Source organism: Rhinolophus ferrumequinum, chromosome 13 (genome assembly GCF_004115265.2).
Source record: "Rhinolophus ferrumequinum isolate MPI-CBG mRhiFer1 chromosome 13, mRhiFer1_v1.p, whole genome shotgun sequence".
In the NCBI taxonomy this organism is placed as follows: domain Eukaryota; kingdom Metazoa; phylum Chordata; class Mammalia; order Chiroptera; family Rhinolophidae; genus Rhinolophus; species Rhinolophus ferrumequinum.
The window spans coordinates 20,069,934-20,086,067 of NC_046296.1; the positions used below are offsets into that span (position 1 = coordinate 20,069,934).

Here is a 16,134-nt window from a genome sequence, read left to right on the forward strand (position 1 = left end):
ACAAAAAGTCAGCTGCTCTTTATAAGTGTTTTGAAGCAGTAATTCCTAATAATTTAAGTCTGGGGGAAAAAAAAAAAGCTCAAAACACAGATCAGAAAAAAGCACAACAGTAAGCTCCAGTCTAAAGTTACACTTTTTCCTTGGTTATTATAAACTAAAAATCTTCAGTTATCCATATAAATTCGCTGATGAACTGGCGTAAAAATCAAATTTTATAGATTCAAATAATTAATACTTAACAAGTGACATGATGAATTTGGGATTTTCTTTAAAATAATCTAGAAAAAACTGGTGTGTGTGTGAGTGGGGGGTAGGGGTAGGCGGTGGTAAGGAAGTTTGATGAAGCAGAACTGGCAAAAATATTTTCTGTAGAAGCTGAATGACGATTTCCTAAGAATTTACTACCTTTCCTCTACTTTTTTACACGCTTGAACACTTCCAAAATAAAGAGTTGAAATGCTAAATATTAAGTATAACATTAATAAAAAAGGGGGGCAATATAAAACCAACATAACTTCATGCTTCTCAATCTAACATTACCACACCAAGGTCTAACAAAAGCCAAAATCAGCTAACTTATGATTAACAAGCAATGTATAAATCACAAATACAGATTTAGGTCTAAAATCTCATTTTAGTTCATTATTCCCTACACCCATCCTTCTAACCTGATTTTAACTGACATATCAGTTATTAAACAATTTCATATTCCACTCTTTTTGTTTCATTTTATCTTTCTGGTGGAAAAAACTAATTTATGAAACAGAAAATTAAGCAAAACAAGCAAAGGGTTCTTGATTAAGAAAACTCTGATTAAGAACTAGGTTCTGTCACTCAAGAAAATAAACCCTCTGACTTTTGAGAATGGTGATGATATAACCTAAAAACAATGTGGTAAGAAAGAAGAACCAATAAGACAAGGGCAAATTTGGCATTAACACCTGGAAAACAACTGAACAAATAAATATAGCCATTATAAAGCATTTTTTATTTAACTCCAGGAGCTTTGGCCATAGAGGTTTGTTTACCTATAGGAATTTATGGATAGCCACTTATGAAATCATTAAACTAATTTGGAAAAATCTGGGTTGAGATCTGAGTTCTTAATTATTAACACCTTTGAAAACAATTGCAATTAAATAGTATTAACCTTTTAAAATAATTTTTCCTGATGATACAAGTTACATATGCTTGTTATAGAAAACAGTAAAAGTAAATGAAAACCTTGCCAATAAAACCATCACCTAGAGTGAACTAATATTTTGGTATTTCTTCGAGTTTGGTATATGTGCATGCATGCATGTGATGGTAAGGGGAGAAGGGTACATAAAACTTGACTGTATGAAATCAGAACTATACTATTTGCTACTTTCAATCAACATTTTATTTTCCTATATTTAATATTTTTCAAAACCAGGATATTTAATAGTCGCAAAACATTCTGAACTCCTGAATAAATTTTTATTATTTTGACAAGTAGCAGTTATTAAAACTCTTTTCTGTGCCCTTTTAAGAACTAAAACATACCATTCTGTAACAAGAAATATTCAATAAAATGTCAACCATAAAAATTCTGTCAGAAGCAACTAGTACAAACTGAGTTCTTGAGGCAGACATGAAGAAATGGCTAGATGGATTAAAAAGCTATCACCATTAGGTTCCATGAGGTATTTCTGAGATGTCCACTACCCTGGACAATCAAGAGCTGTCTGTTATTATGATGTAGTCTTTCAGAAGGAAGGGAATTGTTAATTTTCTGTAGATATTGGGAAAGAAATCTGAAATCTAAGTGTCATCAAAAATTAGTCAGCCAGATTATAATAGCTCCATTAGATTCACAAAGAAAAGACTTATATAAAACCCCACACTTGAACTTCAGAACACTTCATTTGAGCCTCACAAAATTCTGTGAGCAAGGGAATCCCAGTTTAAATAAGGCCTTGGAACTAAGTGGTAAGATCACTAGAACCTTAACTCTCAGTGTTCTTTCTATGCTGTATTATAGATATAAAAAATTTATTTTATAGCTTTGTTTTTCTAATTATAAAAACAAAGTGTTCATTACCACCTCCCAAAAGAAAGAGAGATCACCCTCATGACACGCAGAAGTTTTCTACAATCTTACCACAAAGGGAAAACTACCATTAACATTACTTTTCTAGGTATATACCCAATACTTCATGTGGCATTGCTTTGTTAGAGAACTGTTTGTCTCAGAATACATAACTCCACATTTCTACCTAAGACTGCAGGAATTACACTGGTTAGTGAATAATACGAGAGTGAGTACATGTCATTCCATGCTTTCCTCAGTTTAACTGGCACTCAATCTGCTAACCTCGTCTAGTATATAGATAGATCCACTCAGCCAACTCTCTTCTACCATTAGTTTTGTACCCTATATCTCACAAGGTATGCAAGTCATCGTTCTGAAGATGCTGTAAGTGCGGATAGAGTGCCATGCTGTATGTTAAATGCCAAAATGTAGTATCTCAAGAAAACTGTCAAAGAAACAATAAGCAGACAACATGATTTGATAACATGAAAGGCATCACAAACTTCACTGCTACCTGGAAGGATTGGTAAACACCATGATTTCAGATTAGGAAAAAAATGGAAGATCAACTTGTAATGACAAGAACACATCACCATGACAACCATGCGTTAACAACCCCATAGCAATGATTTAATTGTTATTATTTCCAGGAAAACAACTTTTTGTTAAATATGTGAGTATAATCGGATATACTTTTTTAAAAAGGATCATGTGCACCGTACACGTAATTGTATTCATAGTAACACACCATTGTCTTCATAGTAAAGGATGCCCCCCAGTGCACTGATGGTCCTCCTTACTTGGCTACACTCAATAAATATAACACATTAATCCAAGAGAAGCCACCTGATCCAAGTTGGAATAAAGAAATCTTTCTGAGATTTTTTTTAAACCAGAAATGAGAAAAATAGTGGATGCTGATAAAACTCAAATGTTGTTAACAGCGTGTTTACTGCCTTAGTGGGAAAGCACATACAATGAAACAAAATAAAGCTGATGTAACAGAGGTAAGCAGGACCACAGAGGTAAACGCAGTACTGAAGACATCCACTATCCAGTTCGTCGTTTGGGAGGCCCTGTCATTTGGTTGTTCACGTCTTTTATGAATTGCATGAGTCAAAACATGTACCCATCAGGGGCGGCCGGTTAACTCAGTTGGTTCGAGTGTGGTGCTGGTAGCACCAAGGTTGCCGGTTCAATCCCCCGCATGGGCCACTGTGAGCTGCGCCCTCCTTAAAAAAGAGGAGGAGAGGGTTTGCTCAGTGGTTGGAGCACAGTTATCATAACACCAAGGTCATCAGTTCAATTCCCACACGGGCCCAGTGAGCTGCGCCCTCCACAACTAGATTGAAAACAACAACTTGACATGGAGCTGATAGGTCCTAGAAAGACACACTGTTCCCCAATATTCCCCAAATGAAAAAATTTTTAAAGTTGTACCCATCTGCCTAAGACAGGTTTCCAAAAATCTTCAGTGAAGCATACTTAAACTATCTGGCCAAAAGCATAAAATGCCAAATGGCTTAAAGTCTTTACAAAGTAAAAAAGAGCACATACAGCATGTTACTTCTGTAAAAGAAATGGAAATAAGAAAACACACATCTGCTTATGGTTACAAAAGAAACATCGGTAGGATAAGACAGAAAACAATGAAGCTGGTTACTTATTATAAGAGGTAATGGATAGAAAGGCATGAAAGGCTAATGGGAGTATTTCACGGAGTACATCTTATTACAGTTTTTTTTTTTAAGCATGTTAACAACCTACATTTTATTAAAAATTAGAACAAGGATAGGAAGGAGGGGAAACTATCTAAAATTAAAAACAAACTAATTCAATCATTTTTCAAATGAATACCATAACCCACTAAAGGGGGAATAGAAAACGAATGTCAATTATGAACCTATTTGAATTATATACCCTCAGTTTGGGCGGAGCTAGAAAGGGGAGAACTACAAATTCTTACTCTTTTTAGTAGTTTTTTGTTTTTGTAGTAGTATGGGTGAAGCAGTTCTTAAGTTACTTTAGATGATTGAGCAAATAATTAAATGTTTTTGATAGTGCTGGGAACCAGGGCTCTCACCGTTGAAGACAAAATATATAAATATAAAATGGGAGAAAGAACTGGCCAGTAATAAATTATAAACCACGGAGAAAACCAGGAGCCCATAACCCCATACCAATGTAAATGGAGCAATGTAAATAGAGAGGGACTTCTAAGTTGGAAAACCACCATTTTTATAACTACCACAGAAAAGATTGGTTCAGGCAAGAATCAATCACCTGTGCATGTTAAACCCAGAGTAAAATTTTGATGGACAGTAGGACATTTGCATAATCCTAAAATGTCTCTCCACAGATCAGTTAATTCAAGGGGGTAAAAAAAAAAAAAAAATCAAACATTTTGACCAAATAGGTGATCAAGTATCACCCACAAGTGGCAGCTGGACATCATGCACCTCCAGATGTGATACCATGGGGACACAGCATCACTTATGTAATTTTTCTGGCCAGGGGTGCATAATCTGAATCTAATCAAGAGGGGAGAAAAAAATCAGACACATCCAAAATGAGAAATGTTCTATTAAAAACAAAAAAGCATCCAAGTGCCTCTGCCACCACTTGGCATTCAAGCCTGCAATTTCTCACATCCCTGGAATTTATTTATACTGTTAGGGGTCTGATAATTTTTCTTTTAAGAAAAACATGTAAAACATTTAAAGTTGTAAAGAAATCAGTGGGGAAAAAAGCAGATTGTATTCTTCCAAAGTGTCAACTCTGCAAAGATAAAGGCTATGGAAATGTTCCAGAGTAAAGACTAAAGAGACAGGACAATTAAATGTAATTATCTAATCCTATACTGATCCTATACTGGAGGGGGAAAAACTAACAAAAACTGCTGTAAAGACATTATTGGGTCAATAATCAGAATACAATAAAGAATTTTATCACTTAAATTTACTGAGCTTGATGGCTGTGCTGTGACTATGAAAGAAAATATCCTATTCTTAAGAAATATACTAGGATAAGAGGACAATATAGGCAACTTACTCTAACATAGGTGGGAGGGGGGATAGTTGTGTGGGGGTGTGTGTGTAAGAGGATTGAGGAAAGAAAAAAGAAGACAGGGAATTCTTCTCAGCCAGGGCTTTAATTCATTCAAAAAGTTAATGACCCAAAGTTCTATGTGCAACACCAGACTACCTAACTTCTTAGTTAAATACTAAGTCCAGAAAGGAATGGAAAACCTGCAATATGATGAACATCAGGCCTAAGCAAATGTTTGGACTTGGCCCTTCTTTTTCTGCATCATGTTCACTCCTAACTATTGACTGTTAGTCAGCCCATTGTGCAATCCATAATAATTTGATCTTTGGGGAAATTTCCACTGATTTGAAGACACCCACCCTGCTAGGAGGGGTGCCACTGAATGACTTCATGCAAAGTTGGTTAACTCCCATAAGTAAAATTTAACACTAATGTAACATAGTGTTTTTAAAAACTAAGACCCTATATTCAGTGTTTTAATTCTGGTTTTGCTGCTTTCTGAAAATGTAACCCCCCAGCCAGCTAGTTAGCCCAAGCCTCTGTTTGATCATGTGAAAAATGGGAATTAAAACAATACCCACTTTAGAATGTTGATGTGGAGAGTAATTAAAATTATACTTCCTGACATGCAATAGGTGCTCAAAAAATGGGAAGACAGTAAACAAAATGCTTTACTTAAGAGCAGGTAGGTATTTGTTCCTTTTATTAAGACTTGGGTAATTGCTGAAATTTTCAATATGGTAATAGAAATAGAAATTAAATTAATACATGTATATACACACGTGTATGGTATATGAGACACAATTGGGGAAATTTGAATAGGGATTGAATTCTAGTGTTCTAAAGAATTGTTATTTTAGGTGTGATAAACACATGCTTTCTCTAAATGTTTTAGAGAAAATTTTTGAACTATAAAATTGATGAATGATACGATGTGGGATTTGCTTAAGAATAGGGTGGAGGGTAGAGACAAGATTGACCATTAGTTTATATTTGTTAAAGCTGGGTGATAGGTACAGGTGGTGAATCATTATGTTATACTCTGCTTTTTGTGGTTAAAATTTTTCCATAAAATGTTTTTTTAAAGAAATGAAGAAATTCAAAAGAAAATAGGCAACATTCACTTACTAGCAGGGACAACAGTGAAATCAGTTTAAAGTTTAATAAAATGAAGACTGCAGAAATGAGGCAGGAAAAAAGTATAAAAATTTTAAAGACTGGAACAATAAATATATTTTGGTATTTTAGGAGTTCAGGAGTTGAAAATAACCATATATATATATATACATATATACACACACACACATATATATACAATATCTCCCCCCTCCAAGGTAACCACTAAGAAAATACCAAAATATGTATACCTTAAAGCTTTCTCCTATAGTTCCAAAACTTTTCAAAGAAAACCCTTTGTTATTCTTGAACCTCACTGATCAGTTACAGCTGTTTTATTTCTACACCTCACCTTTTCCTTACCCTCTTCCCTTTTCCTTATTTTCTTTTTATCTTCCATATACCCATTTTCCTTCCATTTCAATTTTCGACCACAAATTTCTGACTACAGTAAATACAGCTGAAGCAATGAAAAAGTAAAGTTAGATACAAAGAGGGGCTTATTGGCTTTAGCTACAAATATAATTACTTTCAGTTTGGAGGAACTCGAAACCCCCCCATTTCAACATTCAGTAGCTCCTGTTTCCAGGCTGAACAGCCCAACTGTTACTGGTTACCTGTACTAGAAACACTGTTTCTCTGTATGTCTAGCATTTTACTAAGATTTTGAACAAATTTACCTAAACCTTGACCAGTATACACTTAGTCATAATAGAAAGCAAAATTTCGACTCCAAGAGCCTGTGTTTGTATTTAGGCTCTGAATGAATGAATACCAGCTGAGTTCATTCATTCAACATGTGAGCATCTAATACATACCAGGCACTGGGACAGATAACAAAGGAGAACAATCATGTAAGTAAATAGTTACAATGTTTTAAGAAATGCTACAAGAGAGGCATATATAAAGTTTATAGATGCACAAAATATTTTAATAGATTAGATGATCTTTCAGCTCCAAAATTCTAACAGTTTAATCTAAATTCCTTTAAGCCTCTTATTTTTAATTAAAAGGGAGTATCCAAGGGTTGCAATTTTCTATCAAATGGTACTGCCTAAGCATTTAAAAATTAGTAATAAAAGTAACAGCTGACATTTATTAAGCATCTACCGTGTTTCCCCAAAAATAAGACCTAACCAGAAAATAAGCCCCAGCATGATTTTTCAGGATGACATGCTGTGAACATAAGTCCTAATGCGTCTTTTGGAGCAAAAATTAGTATAAGACCTGGTCTTATTTTCAGGGAAATACGGTATTATGTGCCAAGGGATAGGAGCTTCCCATACATTGTCTCACTTAATCCTCACAACAATCCCAAGCAGTAAGTAGTATTATCACCATTTTACAGATAAGGAAGCCAAAGTTCAGAAAGACTAAAATAACTTACCCACAATCTCACACACCCGCTCAGAAGAAAACAGGGACTTGAATCCAGATCTTCTGATTCCAAAGCCTATTCTCTTTCCACTAAACTATTTTACTCATTTTCTTTCATTACATGAAAACAAAATTTCCAGAGATCACCTCCTCAGGAGCACCCGAGAGAAAAATCTTTAAGACAGCCATGAAGTGCAAAGTGATCACCGACGGTAAAGAAGCGTTTTTTTAAACCAGAGTATCTGCTATATATACCCTCTATAATGAAAGAGTACATACAATACAAAACTAAAATATAACCAGTATTCAAGGTAATAAATATCTGACATGAATACACAGAAAACTAGCTATTAAAAATGAATGACATTTTGTGATTTCTTCCGTTTTATCTTTTACCTTTATTTGCTTCAACACAACCAACGAAGGAGGGAATGGCCCAGTATATTTTAGTGTATCAACATATTGAATCCACATAATTTAAAAGTGCGTATTACCGGGTATGAGAATACAAAATAAAGTACTAAGAAATGCTGTCAAAAAATTGTTAAATGCAACATATGCCCACTAAGTATAGATTATCTAATCAACAAAATTTAAGGCTATTTTGAAATAATGTAAATGATGTTTATTATCTGTATAAACTTCATTAAATTCATCTTTTCTGTAACTTTTCCCCCCGTTTATCAATTTTAACTGCAAATCTGAACCAGCAAACATCCCTGAAAAAGAACACTTTACAACAAATGAAGAAAAATTGTTGTGCGCAATTCCAAAGCTTTTCAGCAAAAGAATTTGAACCAATATAAGTCGCCGGATCCTGGTAATAAGTTTTTCTTCAGAACTCCTTCAAATTCAATAGTATTTCCCCCCCAAATTTCGCCTAACCGCAAATTTTAAGATTAAGAAAAATTAGCTGGAGGCAGCCTTCATTGTTCAATTAAAGAATGTGTAGGAATAGAAGTCTCCTTCATTCGCATTTACCTCAAACAAAAGATCAGTTTCAAACGTCCTCAAGGATTCATGTACATGGTATACGGTATGTTTTCCCCACACCAGTAACAGAACGGGGCCCAAGCTAGGAATCACACAAAAATAAACCACCAACTGTCTGTATTCAAGATTCCTCTGAGAGGTTTGGTATTAAGTGTCAGAGCCATTTAACAGCCCTCCGCGTCCCGCAGAGAGTTGACAATTTCCTTGCTTTCATCCCCGCACAAGTCAGGCGTAACAAACAGACCAGCAAAAGCCGCTGGGTCGCACGATTCCCCCGTCCTCCCGACACCCCCAGCCCCAAACACGCTCTCCTCTCCACGTTCCGTGCACAACGTCGCTAGCCAAAAGGCTCTCGGCTCAGGCTCCACCGCCTCTCTCCAAGGCCCGAAGGGAACGCTTACTCCCTCCGTGGTGCTCCCTCACCGCCGCTTGCTCTGGCTGTCAGGACTGGCGCGGCCTGAGCAGGCTCTGCGCCCATGAGGAAGGGGCCGCCACGGCCTTGCCAAAGGGCTGTTCTCGTTCCTCCGCCCAGTGCAGCGGCGTCAGGCGGCTCTTCCAGAAGCACGGTGCTAGCACGGGTGCCCGACCCGGCCCTCCGGGGCAGTGAGCTGAGCCGACGCGGTAGCGGTGCAGCCAAGCTCCCTTCCCTTCCCATCCCGGGGGTCCCGCAACCTCCTCCCGCCCCCGCCGTCTGCCCGCCGCCATTTTGTGCGCAGTCGCTGCGACACAGATACAATAGTCGGCCCGAATCTCATAGGAAAGGCTCAAGACCTCCACGGTATGGGCTCCCGCCTTCCAGCCCCCTACTCCCCACAAGGCAGCGGTCCTACCTATGCCTACCCGACTAACAGCCGGATCCCATTTGCTCCCCCACACAGTTTAGCTCTCAGCCTCCAGTCTCGACGCCGAAGAAGCTACCGCCTCCAGAGAGATGCACGCATGCGCGCCTGTCGAGCCTTTGCGAGCCCTCCTCTGTTCCCGGCGCCTGCGTACCGCCGGCACCGCGCTCGCCTGGAGGCACGAAAAAGGGGCCAGAGAGGGTTGGCTCCGGAAGGGGGCGCTCTCGCGTCTACTCATGCATCTGCAAAACTCAAGCACCGGTGTGAGTGCTTGTGCCTGTCCTTTCCGAATCATGCACATTCCTAATACTTGTATTGTCTGACCTCCTCCGTGCAGTCTTCCCAAATCATTTTTGCCTTCAATAATACATTAAAATAGGTAATATTCATCTGGCATTTGATATAATGCTTTGTATGGTTAAGATTTTACCTGCCTTTGTTCTCTAGCCTTGTACATTTTTTTCATCCCCAGAGCAATCATGTGATGGCATATCATAGCCACTCCAAAATGTCAGGAAATTAGAATTCAATTAAAACTTATTGAGTTAAAAGCTTAACACTCTCAAAATCCTTTCATATGTCATTTCACAATAAAAATGAGTGGTAGATATTTTTAACCCTTATTTTACTGATGAAAAATCTTAGGTTGAGAGAACTTGAGTAACTTCTCAGGGTTACTCTACTTACTACATCAACATAAAAACTCAACCTTTGGGCAAAATCTGGGAAAACTCACAAGTCCTGCCTTATGGATATTAAACACATCACACCACCTACCCAGTTTTACCTAGCACCCAAGCAGATGTTTTTTCTCTCATTTACTTTAAAACAAGCATAGGAAAAACTAAAATAAAAGTCTTTTTAAAAATATCTTATTGGAGGGCCGGCCCGGTGGCTCAGGCGGTTAGAGCTCCATGCTCCTAACTCCAAAGGCTGCTGGTTCGATTCCCACATGGGCCAGTCGGCTCTCAACCACAAGGTTGCCAGTTCGATGATTCCCACATGGGCTAGTCGGCTCTCAACCACAAGGTTGCCAGTTCGATTCCTCGAGTCCCGCAACCGATGGTGGGCTCCGCCCCCTGCAACTAAGATTGAACATGGCACCTTGAGCTGAGCTGCCTCCCGATGGCTCAGTTGGTTGGAGCGTGGGCTCTCAACCACAAGGTTGCCGGTTCGACTCCCACAGGGGATGGTGGGCTGCGCCCCCTGAAACTAGAAAACGGCAACTGGACCTGGAGCTGAGCTGCGCCCTCCACAACTAAGACTGAAAGGACAACAACTTGAAGCTGAACGGCACGCTCCACCACTAAGATTGAAAGGACAACAACTTGACTTGGAGAAAAGTCCTGGAAGTACACACTGTTCCCCAATAAAGTCCTGTTCCCTTCCCCAATAAAATCTTAAAAAAAAAAGAAACAAGATTTGAAAATTCTTTAAAAAAAAAAAATATCTTATTGGATTTTCCTTTCAAACTGAAAATCTTGCCTAAGGCAACAAGCCAACAAAGAAAAAGAAAAAGCCAACAATCTATCCACAAACTCCTAATCAATGTTTGATGTGTTTCCTTCCATACATTTCTTTATAGTCATACAAATATACACAAACATGTTATCTGCATGTAATGGGAAATATTCTTTAGTACTTTTTCCAAAAATTTATATATTAGCCTGCTAATTGCTCTTCTGATTACTGACATTTCTCCAATTAAACCATATATATATATATATATACACATATATATGTATGTGTGTGTGTGTGTGTGTATATATATATATATATATATCCCCTCTTTTAATTGGGGCATAATATTCATAGTATGGCTCCATCATCAATCATTCAACCTGTTATTGAACACTGAAGTTGTTTTCAGTTTTTTTGATACTACAAATATTGCTGTATACAAACTGCATTATGAAGTGATACGTTTTGGGTTAAAAAAAATGTGTGTGTGTAATATATTGTTGGAATATTTTCCAAAGAGTTTATACTGTACAAATTCCCACTTACACTAAATACGTAGAAGAATGACCATTATTCCACAGCCTCACTTCTTTCTCTTAACTCTGAAATAATTTAAGTATCATTGGACTTGTCTGTTCTTTAAATGTTTGGTAGAATTCACCTTCGAAATACTGTGTCTGGTGCTTTTTGTAGGGGCTGTTCTTGAACAACTTTACACATTTTATGATATCTGATTTGATTAGAATTCCTTTCTCCTGCACAATCATTTGTTTCTTCATTGTTTCTTATCTAGCTCTCTCCACTACAACATGAGCTCTATGATGTCAGGGATATTTATATTTTCTTCACTGCTTTATCTCCAATACGTAGAATGATACTCGGCACACAGTACAAACTCAGCGTGTATTTGATGAAAGAATGAATGACACTGATGGGTAAACAAATTATGAGTGAGTGAGTGTGTGTGTGCGTGTGTGTATGAATGAAACTGTTGAGCATCCTTTCAGATCTACTAGCCATGTGCAATTCCTCCTTAAAAAAAAAAAATCGTTTTAATATTCTTTGCTCATGTTCTAACGAGCTGGTTGTCTCTTTTTTTATCAGGAGATAGTTGTTAATATATAAAAATATTTATTAACCTTTTGTCAAATATGTTGCAATTGGTTTCTCCCCACTGACGTTTTGTCTAATGTCTTTTGCCATTCTAAAATTTAAATGTAATCAAATGTGTCAATCTTTTTCTTTATGACTTTGGAGTGTTCTTTTTTTCCTAAGAAGCCTCACCCCACCCATAGAGGCATACACACCCAGAAATTATATAAAAATTCTCCTAAGCTTTGTAAATTTTTGTATATAATTTCACAATTAAATGTTTAATTAATTTAAAAATATATTATTTTTTGTGATATGAAGTAGAGAGATAACTTTGTTTTCTTCCAAATGGATTAAATCACTCATGAAGTTTCCAGATATTAGCTAAATCATTCTTCCCCCCACCTCCATTGAAATGTCCTTTAAAAAACAAATGCCAACAACAAAGTATTAAGTTCCCATATGGGAAATGAATTTATGGATTTTCTAGCCTGTCATACTTATCTTTTTGTCTATCTATGAATCAGTTCCATTTGTTTATTCATTAGCTGAGCCAATAAATATTACTTCAGGGCCTACTCTGTGCTAGGAATTCTTATGAGCACCAGAAAGTCAGTGGCAAACCAGAAGCCAACACTAACTCCTGCCCTCATAGCACAAACAGCCTTGATGGGAAAGACATCTCTGAGGTGAAAGCTAGTTTGGCATAGTTGGGAAACAGCAAGAAGGCCAGAGGCTGCAACAGCATGAGTAAGAGGGAACACAGGAGATGAGGTAAAGGGAATCGGGAATACTTACAGGCTATATTAGTCTGCTTGGGCTGCCACAACAAAATACCACAGGCTGGGTGGCTTAAACAACAAGAGCGGATTTTCTCACGGTTCTGGAGGCTGGAAATCAGCGATCAAGGTGTAGACAGGTTTGGTTTTCTCCTGAGGCTTCTCTCCTTGGCTTGCAGTTGGCCACCTTCTTACTGTGTCCTCATGTGGCTTTTTTGTGTACACATGTATCTCTGGTAAATCTCCTTCTTCTTATAAGGACACTGGCCACATTGGATTAGGTCCCACCCATATGACCTCATTTAACTGTAATCACCAAGTACATTCTAAGTCGTACTGGGGTTAAGACTTCAACAGATGAATTTGACGGGGACACAATTCAGTCCATAACAGGGTATTTTAAGGGCTTTGGTTTTTACTGTAAATGAGATAGGAAGGTTTTGAGCAAGGAGTGTCATAATTTGACTTACATCAAATTGAATACATAATCTGTGTCACTATTCTAAGCACTGGAAGATATAGCAGTCAACAAAGATCAAGTACCTGCTTTTCGTACAATTTATATTTTAATAGAAAAAAACAAGAAACAAATATGGTAACAAAATAAAGAAAATAAAGCAAGTAAGGGGGAAATGATGAAGTAGGGGCTAGGTAATGCTTTAGACAGAGTAGTCAAGGAAGTCCTCTCTGATGATATGACATCTGAGCAGAGATATAAATGAAAAAAGGGGGAAATTCATACAGATATCTTGAAGAAGAGCTTTCCACTAGAGCATACATCAGTGCAAAGGCCGTGGAACAGGAGCAAGTTGGGTATGTATGAGGAATAACAAGAAGGACAGCTCAGTTGAGGTGGAGTGATATAAAGAAAGGACAAGATGAGGATGGAGAAGTAGCAAGGGACTGAATCAAAGCCTCTTAAACCACTCAAGGCAATCCAGAACATTAAATACTTGGGTTTAGGAATCACACGAGTTACCTTTCTAGCCTCTGCTCTGATATTAACCTCACCAGATTTCAGTTTCTTACAAGTGAAAAGGGGAAAAAGAGGGGACTAGATTAGCTTGTCCATAAGACCGGAGTCTGGAAATCTATGATTTTAAAGATGATCATCAATATTTATGGCATCCCTGAGAAAAAAATGTTTTTATCTTAGAATCTACTACTCCAAACTTTTACGTCTTTCAGTCTCCTTGGACTGCTTACAGAATTTCTCATTCCCATCTAAAAGTGTCACTATTCTCGACAGAAAAAAGGTATCCTACCCCACATCCTCTTCTTACCATCACTTTATTCCGCAATTCCCCATCCTCTTCTTTTACCCACTCCATTTTATGATTGGCCAGACAACAAGTACTGAGCAGCTCTAGCCAGAGCTCAGTTTCTGCCTGCTCAGCACAGATACTACTCAATGCCAGAAAGTATTAGGAAAAAAGAACAATCATCACAAACTTGTTCCTGTGATTTCTTAACATAAATGGTGCTTTGTGTCAATGACACGAAGAATCTCATCACTATTTCCTCTCAAATACAAATGTCCTAACAAGTAGGGGTTGGGGGCAACTATTGCTCTCCTTCTGTCTTGAAAATCCAAACCTAATTATTGGGATAGGCGCAGGGCCATGATCAAAATTTGATGAGTAACAAGCCATTTCATGTCCTGCAAAAGAACATAGTTCAAGAAAACTGAGTTCTTACTGATACTTGAATTTTGCAGCATTTGTGTCAGACTGCAGGTGTGTACACAGGAATAGGATGTATAGAAGTTTAGAAACTAACTCAAGAAAACAAGCAGTTATTTGTCTGAGTTCGTGTCAAAACTAGCACAATGGTGACGAGAAATCAGTTTGCCTCTTCTTGTTAAGAACATGTTTTGTTCCCGAATGTGTCCACAAATTCTTTGATACATTTCACTTAAAGAGGTGAAGCAAAATTCCACTCTCCTTGAATGGAGATCAGACTTAGCAAACGTGGTGATGTGATGCTTTGTGACTTCCAAGGCTAGGCCATAAAAATGATAGCTTCTGCCTGACTCTCCCTTCTCTCTCTTGGATCACTCACAGTAGAAAAAGCCAGGTGCCATGTTTTGAGGACATCCAAAACAGCCTGTTGAGAAGCCCATAAGGGGAGGAATTAAAGCCTTCTGCCAACAACTACCACCAAATCCACAACCATTTCAGTGAGCCACTTTGGAGACAGAACCTCCAGCCTTAGTTAAGCCTTCAAATGAGTGCAACTTAAGTCGACATCCTGAAAGCAGTCTCATGAGGGACCCCATCAAGGATAACCCTATCATGGCTAAATCAGTGCTGAATTCCTGACCCACAGAAATGATAAAACTTGTATAAAAAGCACATTATTGTTTTGAATCATTAAGTTTTGGGGTAATTTTTTATGCAGCAGTACATAACTAATATACTTGTTATCTGAAGACTAGGGTCTCAATTCATTAAAAATACAAATCAAAAATATGATACATCCATCAATGAACAATGACCTGGGATTTAGAAACAATACAATTTTGACTAAAACTCTAATTTAAGTAATACTAACAAATAGTTTCCTCAAACATAAAATAAGAATAATCCTTTACCCTCAGGATCTTCATCTTATGAATTCCTTACCCCTATAGCATTGCGTATAGAGTCTACATAATAGCTACAAAAGAAAGTTCCACTTCAAGAATAGAATCATTACGAGTTCTATAGACACACTCCCCAGTGAACCATCTGGTGAAAATTATTTTTAAAAAACAACGATTTAAAGTCTCTCTCAATTGTCCAAAGGGCATACAGCAAGTGAAAAAACGTTTATTCAAGAAAATCTACTAAATCTTGGTAAGAACAGTGAGAGTCTGTGGCACTTGACCTGCTATCTCAGTGTAATGGAAGTTCTACTCCGGTTGTTATTGAAGAAGATGAGGCTCCCACTTCCCCTAGCTCCCAAGCGATATGGTCTCCCTCCAGCAGGACAGGCCAGTGACCTTTCTTCTCCCTCCCAGCTCCATGTTATAGAGCATACATTTCTGGCAAATAAAGCAGAGAGGTTTAGGGATTTCTTCTTAAACCCAACCCAAACTCATAAATTCAAGGCTCAATCCCAGATAAAGCAGGTCAAAAATATTGTGGCCCTAAGTGGCCTTGTCCTAACACATTGGTAGGGCAGAGGTTCCATTCTAGGAGAGCCAAGGCAAGAAGACCAGAAGCTACTGACCCACCCAGAGTTCGGCTCATAAGCCAGGGTTGTCATCCCACAAAAAGTGGGCCACCGTCCGCAAAAGCTGCTTTGGAGCAATGGCTAGAAGATTTCGCCCAGGAGGAGAGGCTAGCAATAACAACAGAGAGCTTTTAAGCTCTCCTCAGAAGTAAGTGAC

The 16,134-nt window shown here is 37.9% G+C and overlaps 1 protein-coding gene across 5 annotated transcripts in view; it reads right to left on the reverse strand.

Annotated features, from left to right (window-relative positions):
• The window catches only part of ZNF638 (zinc finger protein 638), a 115,896-nt gene that overhangs the window by 66,655 nt on the left and 33,107 nt on the right, over positions 1-16,134 (reverse strand). The window contains exon 1 of one of the 5 annotated variants that reach the window (XM_033124415.1): positions 9,431-9,550. The exons of 3 other annotated variants lie outside the window; for them this stretch is intronic. The gene's annotated coding sequence lies outside the window, so the exon portion shown is untranslated. Of the gene's footprint in view, positions 1-9,420; positions 9,551-16,134 lie in introns of those variants that run through there. One more of the 5 variants, XM_033124414.1, reaches the window with a different exon arrangement.